Source organism: Triticum aestivum, chromosome 3B, assembly GCF_018294505.1.
Source record: "Triticum aestivum cultivar Chinese Spring chromosome 3B, IWGSC CS RefSeq v2.1, whole genome shotgun sequence".
Lineage (NCBI taxonomy): Eukaryota > Viridiplantae > Streptophyta > Magnoliopsida > Poales > Poaceae > Triticum > Triticum aestivum.
The window spans coordinates 417,969,260-417,975,259 of NC_057801.1; positions in this window are offsets into that span (position 1 = coordinate 417,969,260).

Sequence of the window (6,000 nt, forward strand, 5' to 3'; positions counted from 1 at the left end):
ACCGAATTCCATCGGAAGAATACTGTACGTGAAGAGGCTGACAGCTGGGTCCACGGCAGCCGCAAGGAAGTGCCTCCTTATTATGCGGAAAATAATTATTCCTCCACCTGACAGGAGGGACCCACCGGACGGGCCACCAATATTTCGCGAAAAAAACGTTTGCCCCTGACTGCTGGGACCCACCCGACGGGCCACCGTATTTCGCAAAAAAAAAAACGTTCCCCCTGCTATTAGCTCGGACCCACCGGAAGTGCCTCCTTATTACGCACAAAAAATGAATACCCCCCTTCTAGCTAGGACCCACCATGGTGGGAGGCTGACTTGTGGGCGTACTTAGTTGACGGGGACGAAGGGCTTTGTCAACTTAGTCAATATAAACGATTCTAGCTCCAGTGACCGTATGATGTCCGTCCAACGGCTGTAGTGCTTCTTCAACCTCTGGTCTTCTTGCTCCAGCCGTCCAAAGCAGCGTCGGTCGTGCCGCAAGCTCCTGCTTCCCGTGGCCGGATGTGCTGTCGCGGAGGCCTCACCGCCCCCTACTATTCCCACCGCTGGCCAGGCCCTGCGGCGACGGCAGCCTCACACCGCAGCCGAACAAGTGAACCCTCATACTCCTCTCCGCGCGGGCTTCCACTGCCGCGTCTTCCCCGGCTCCCCGTCGTCCCCTTCCTAGGCCTTGCCGTCATCCACCACCCTGGTGCTCTCGGCGCGGCGTGGTCAACGTGGTCAAGGAACGACTTCCATCGGACGTGGACTGTATGTGGAGAAGCTGACAGCTGGGTCCACGGCCGCAGCAAGGAAGTGCCTCCTTATTACGCGGAAAATAATTATTCCTCCACCTGACAGCGGGAACCCACCGACGGGCCACGGTATTTCGCGAAAAAAACATTTCCCCCTGACTACTGGGACCCACCAGCTGCACCTTCGCACGCAAGGAAGTGCGTCCGGGCAAAAAAAATTGATTCGCCCCCCTAACTGCTGGGACCCACCAGCTACATCTTCGCACGCAAGGAAGTGCGTCCGAAAACAAAACAATTCGCCCCCCTGACTGCTGGGACCCACCAGCTACATCTTCGCACGCAAGGAAGTGCCTGACAGTCGGGACCCACCTGGTCAAAGCGTATGTAGCGTTGTCATTCTGGTTGCGAACGTGTACGTACATACTGGTCGTAGTAGAGGCGCACACGTACATGTACGTACCGCGGCAAGGGTGCAAGAAAGAAAATACGGCCACGTACGTACATATGGGCAGGGTCTCGAACGCCTACTCGCGCATACGTACATGACTAGGTCAGAACGGAGAAACAACGTCGTCGTCGTGTTCATGGGGAGGCAACGGAATGCGTCGTGTTCATCGGGAGGCAACGGAACGCATGGGAGCCAACCGGCTGGGTCGGAACGGAATGCGTGGTCGTGTTCATCGGGAGGGCTTGGACAGAACAGGCAATGGAAACGAGGCCTGGCGTACCGCACAACAGAGTAAATGGCCTTGTGTTCGACCGACCATGTTCGAAACGGGATCCTGTTCATCGGGAGGGGTCTGGCGTACCGCAAAACGGAGGAAACGGAGGAAACAGATCTCCTACGGTTGAAACGGTGTCCTATTGATCGGGAGGGGCCTGGTGTACCGCAAAACAGAGAAAACAGACCTCCTATGGTCGAAACGGGGTCCTGTTCATCGGGAGGGGTGTGGCGTACCGCAAAACGGACAAAATGGACTTGTGTTGGAGCGCTACGGTCGAAACGGGGGGGGAGGGGTGTGGCGTACCGCAAAATAGGACTCCACGGGATACTGTTCATCTCCACCGTCGACCTCCTCCAGCCTCCACGGGATACCGTCGACCTCCTCCAGCCTCCACGGGCTCCTGTTCATCCAGCCTCCACCGCCCGCTACTCCACCGGCTACTGTTCAACCACCCCTCCACATGCACCCCTCCACCCTCTACTGTTCATCCAGTCCTCCACACCACGGGGTCATGTTCAACCACCCCTCCACCGTCTACTGTTCATCCAGCCCTCCACACCACGGGTTCCTGGTCATACAGAGGCAACGCCACCGCTCACTGTTCATCCAACCCCCCCCCCCCCCCCGCAACGCTCACTGTTCATCCCAGAGGCAGCATTGATCGGCTTTAGTTAGCAGCAGTAGTGAAGGAATCGCTCCATCGGGTTCAGTTAACAGCCATCGATCGATCGCTCGGGTTCAGTAACGCGTAGCCTGCAGTGCAATCACTCGGGTTCAGTTAGAGCCCAACGCCTCGCTCGGCTTCAGGTAGAGCCAACGCCTCGCACACACGCACGTACGTACAAGAGAAACGCGCATCGCTACGCCCCCGACCTCCCACCGTAACCGGCAACTCCCTGAAATTTTCCTCCCCCTCGCTTCTACCACGGTTTTTTCCGTCATGGACGGCCCAAAGAATGTCATGCAGCTGCGTCTCCAGCCCGCCCAGGACGAAAAGCCCATTTTTTGTCATGATTTTTTGTCATAGAAGTAGGAGCCAGCCACATTTATGATGATACCGGGCTTTGTCACAATTATCGTCATAGAAGTGTCATATGTATGACAGAAAAAAAATTCGTTCGGCCCAAAATGTCACGGATGTGTCTTTTTTTTGTAGTGTTAACAGGCGGCTCGACAAGGCGCAAGGTATGTTCTGGGGCGGCCAGTTTATGTATATATAATAAAATGAGCACGAAGCTGAGGATTATATACTGAGATATGCACAACTGCAGATAGTGCTACCGCCGTTGAGGCCCTTCGGGCAGAGCTTGCCCAAGCCAAGGAGCAATCCGGGATGAGTAATGTGGCTGCCAAGAAAGTAGCTGAGGAGTTAAAGGCTGAATAGGCTGCTCTGCGCTAGTGCAAGGAGAGAATATCTTCCATAGAGGGACATCTAAAGGATGCCACTGGCAAATGCCAAGCACTCGAGGAGGCGAACAAGGCCAAAGTAGGCGAAGTCGAGAAGGCCTTACGAGAGGCAAGAGAAGCACGATTCGAGTCGAGAGCGGCTCGGGAGGAGATCCGGCAAGCCGGGGACATAGCGGCCGGTAATCCCTTTCTAATTCATACTAAATTCGGTGATCTGAAGTATGCCCCTCTTAATCAAATGTGGAGCTCTCCAGACGCGTTTCTGGACTTGCCGAAGAGTGCCTCCGATGCGGCGCAGTTTTACCAAGCGCAAGAAGGGTATGCAACAGAGAAGCTTTTCTGGTCACAATTCGGCACGCCAAAGCGCCCGCTGTTGCTGAACGAACAGATGACCCAATGGGTCGAGCTCCACAAGATATCCGGTTCTGCCATGAAGGACGTCGTGAGCCAGCTGTGGTCGACTAAGCTGGTTCCGAATAGTTATTTCGGTTTGGTGCAGCAACTTGTGGATGTGGTGCCGCATATTGACGCCATGACGCGATCGGCGTGCATTGAAGGTGCACGGATGGCCTTTGCCTGTGTCAAGACGTATTGGGCGAAGATGAAGGCCACCGATATTGCAGCAAAGAGTCCACCCGGGGGCAAGGACAAACACCCGCTGGAGCATTATTTCAAAGATGTCCTAGAGGGCGCCTGCTTGATAGAGGGTCAGTGCTCAAAGGATATGATCTTCAAGTGAATGTACCGAGATTGTAAAAAACAATATTATGATATGTTAAGGACATGTTTTTTTATAGTTTTGCCTAAAAGCTTCGATTCCTCCTATGCGTTCGTTTTTGTATAATCTGAAAGTTTTCTCGTCTGCTTTGGCCCCCTCGCATAAAATACAAGGGTGTTCGGAAAAGCACTTGATCACTCTTGACCCAACGACTTGGTCGGTGAAGGAGGTGTCAATGCGGTGAACTAGGTAATCGGACTATAGGGCTTTAACACGTTCACTTAGCCATAGGAGTTTGACGATGGGTCTACGATATAGCCCCTGGTATGTATGCGGTTATCCCAATATGGTGTGTTACATAGGTGACCTGAAGAATGGTCCTGCGTGTAATATGGAAGGAATCGCGAAAGATTCTGATAAGTCATTGAGTGGTTGACCAGCTCTCACCGCATCATGACAGTCGGTTTTCGGCTTTCTCTACTGAGGTGCTTGACCAGATGAACCAGAAACACAATTGCAGTAGTTCTCCCTTTACTACCCTAGCTGATAGAGTGGAACGTAAGGTAGTAAACACAGGAGCCAGGCAACCCAACCCAACTATTGACCAAAGACAGGATTCGGAGCTGATGCATATAAGGCCAAACTCGCAATGCCGAAGTGTGCTATAAAGATGTTCAGACTTGTTGGCAACTCATTTGTTCCCATATCGAGCCCCTGGCAATTTATGTCGGCGTGCGTGTGTGAAACGACCAAAGAAGCAAAATTCAGTTCTTTAGAAAAAAGTGAATACTGAATACGGATTATGTTCACTGGAACCTGATTGATATGCCAATCGACATCTTACAGATAATAACACCACAACCCAGGCGATTTGACATGCCAGGGGTCGAAGGCTGAGGGAAAAGGCACTTTACAGGCTCGAAATAAAGAGTGCGGTCTACAAAAAGTTATTTGGACCTCCTGTCGCACGTCTGCGCCGCCTTGCCTCGGTGAAAGGACTCCTTAACAGGAATAGCCTTTGGGTGAGTGTACGAAGCCGAACTCCAAGAGAGTCCATGAGATGACCAGCCTTTGATACACATGTGGTAAAGGATAAAAATAGTTAGAAAAAGAAAAGGAGGCTATGGGAGTGCTTGTAGGCCTGTCTGTATTGTGCCTCCGCCGATGACCAGGGTATTTTAAGTGCATAATTATGTATGCGCGGTACAAACTTCACAGGTATATGAGGCGAACGGCGAAGGCCGAACTGCTAATCCAGCTTTGATATTGATCGGTCCTGTTTAATAGAGACCAGCGGCTTAATGGCTGATGAGGTACGCGGTTTAATGAGGCCGCTTTGTACTTCGGCGGAAGTAGTCGTAGTATGATCCTCTGTATGGAGGGAGTGTTCCGTATTTCCATTTATTGTTACGACACCGCGTGGACTGGGCATCTTAAGTTTTGCATGGGCGTAGTGTGGGACCGCATTGAAACGAGCAAAAGTGGTACACCCCAGAAGTGCATGGTAGCTACTGCAGAACGGGGCAAATTCGAAGGTCAAGCCTTCGCTTTAGAAGTTGTTCGGCGAACCGAAGATGACTCCCAATGTGATGGAGCCCGTGCAGTGAGCTTCTACGCCGGGTACTGCTCCCTTGAGGGTAGTTGTGGTGGGCTTGATTCTTGAAGGATCAATGCCCATTTTGCGGATAGTGTCTTTGTAGAGTATATTAAGGCTACTACTATCGTCCATAAGGACTTTCATGAGATGGAACCCATCGATAATTGGGTCGAGGATTAGAGTTGCTGAACCTACATGATGGATACTGACCGGGTGGTCCTTGCGGTCAAAAGTGATCGGGCAGGCCGCCCACTGATTAAATTTTGGGAGGACCGGCTCTATGGCGTAGGTGTCCCGTAGTGCGCACTTGCGCTGCCTTGTAGGGGTGTGCGTAACGTATACCATGTTCACTCGGGGGTAAATTGCTTCTGACCCCCGGTGTTTGGTTGGTGAGTGTCTTCGTCATCGCTTGCCGGCTTGTTTGAAGACCCAACAGCTTCTATTGGTGTGATTGGCTAGTTTATCGGGGGTGCCATGAATCTGGCAGGGCCGATCCAGTATCTTGTCTAAATTGGATGGTCCGTCTCTGTTTGCCTTGAATGGCTTTTTCCATTGACCGGGTTTGGAGCCGCTGAATCCAGCGAGGACCGTCGGGTCATGCGTTCCTTCATTATTAGTGCAACACTTGTGTTTACTGCGTCGTGGCTTGCCATTGTCGTCTCGAACTTTGGAAGTACCTGGATCGCTGGTGCTGTTGCTTCTACGAGCAAGCCAACTGTCTTCTCCCGTGCAAAAGCGGGTCATCAGAGCAGTAAGGGCTGACATGGATTTTGGTTTTTCTTGACCAAGGTGGCGGGCGAGCCACTCGTCCCG